Source organism: Syngnathoides biaculeatus, chromosome 6 (genome assembly GCF_019802595.1).
Source record: "Syngnathoides biaculeatus isolate LvHL_M chromosome 6, ASM1980259v1, whole genome shotgun sequence".
NCBI classification, from domain to species: domain Eukaryota; kingdom Metazoa; phylum Chordata; class Actinopteri; order Syngnathiformes; family Syngnathidae; genus Syngnathoides; species Syngnathoides biaculeatus.
Window position 1 is genome coordinate 28,953,335 of NC_084645.1, and position 2,120 is coordinate 28,955,454.

A 2,120-nucleotide genomic window follows, 5' to 3' on the forward strand; every position below is an offset into this window, starting at 1 on the left:
TTATACACAAGAAATTACAGCAATGTATCAGAACAAATGATGTGTCAAACGTTGGATATAAAGATTGTTGCTTCAACGCCAAACAACAGCTTTCTCGCCTCTTTGAAATCTATGATGTACACTAGCTTTAATTATATTTAAGTAATAAGTACCAACTAACAGTTGATCAAAGCGCAACTGCTTGCCTCTCTGAAATCCATGATTTAGTTTAAATGGACTATGTATGTTAATATTTTCTGAGCTTCTGGGACGCCATCTGACTAAAAAACAACCTGCGTTATTAAATCTGTGATAAACTGGATTCATGTGATGGGTGTACTGTATTCAATAGTTCAGTGCTAATATTTTTCAAGATCAAAATGGCATCAAAGGTTTTGACTTTTTAAAGATGAGAGCGCTAGAAATCCTCGACACATTAAGGATTGTCGTAATCATATCAGAGATTTTAAATGAGCTAACGCTTAGAAAGGGAAGAGTAATTTAATTTCTATATTTGTTTTATTGGTGCCCTCTTCGCCACATTTTCCGTACGTAGGCACTTTATTGAACGATGAGACATTATTGCATTTTTTTTTTGCCCCCAGTTGGTGAACCACTGGACTGAAAGGGAAATTCCTCATTTGTCAGAATTATAAAAACTATTAATACAAAAAACAACACACAATATAAAATTATTAAATTCTGATATGTATATATATTCAGTAAATGTCCTAATGGGTATGGACTGCTCTGATTTGCGAGACGAACATAGTTTGATTTGACCAAGTGATCAAAGGGTGTATTATTATTATTACCGTATTATTGCATCATTTGCCTCTTTTGGTGCATAGGAGTCAACTATTGATGAATCTGTGCTTGAAGTAGGACCACCGATATTGTCTATATTGCTGCTATTGTCTGATATTGTTGAATTATTTGGCCTGTTCCCCTTTTCTAAAACGCTCTCCACACAAATTTGTTATATTTAATTACTAACTTGTGCTCTTATTTTTTTTTCCCTTGTATCAAGTGTGTTTTAACACAGGTACAAGTGGAAGTACCCGATTTTCAAAATCTTCTTTCAGATTTCCATAATCGTTGAACTATTTTTTGCGTGGTCTCTTAGTGTGGCCCCGGTATCGTATCCAGCACTACGCATATTAAATTGAGATGGCGGCATGTAGCATGAAATATGATGAGCCATAATATATATATATATATATATATATATATATATATATATATATTATATATATATATATATATATATATATATATATATACAATTTTTCTTATGCTTTTTAGAATATGTCCGCTTTTTGATCATATTACTTGCACCGTATGCGGTTTTAATTGTCTTTTTTTAAATATTGTGTTTGTCATTTTTATTGTTTTTATCCCGTTTTAAATGTTTGATCTCTTTCTTTTCAAATGCCTTTAATGATGGAAAGCACATTGTGTTACCTCGTGCATATAATGCGCTTTACAAATAAATTTGCTTTGCTAATGAAATAAAATAAAATAATAAAGTCTAACACCCACATGTAAGTACTTGAAACAATGCAGCCAAATGAAAGATATGAAATAACCACAATAGAATATTGGGAATAAATAAATTTCATTGGACACATTTTGCAATGAAGGCTGGAAAGGTATGTCAGCGCTTCTGATAATGTTTTAGTCTGAAGGTCAAAAATATCCCTTTCAACCCACATTGAGAATATGGCACATAAACAGCACGAAAAGATGAATTCATCCACTTTCTTTCTTTAATCAAAAAAAAAAGATGAAGTATTATTTTCTTGATGTTAACGAAAATAAAAATATATGCAGAAAATAATGCCTCCCTGTTGCCCAGTACTAACGTTTAAGAACCAACTTTGAGCCCCAGAAATCAAAGCATCAAACAGAACTTCAGAGAGTGGATGAAATATCTTTTTTTTTCTTTGTAGTTTACAAACAGAGGCACATTGCTCGTCGAGCGCCAACCCCTTTCGCTAAAGAACAACTAGTAGTGGAACGTACCAAATCCTAGCCAAAACAGGGGGAAACAGGTGTGCTTAAAACGGTAAGACCTCATAAAATTGAATATAAATGGCTACCGTCGTGTTTTATAAATTATTTTAAAGGGGATTGAGGTA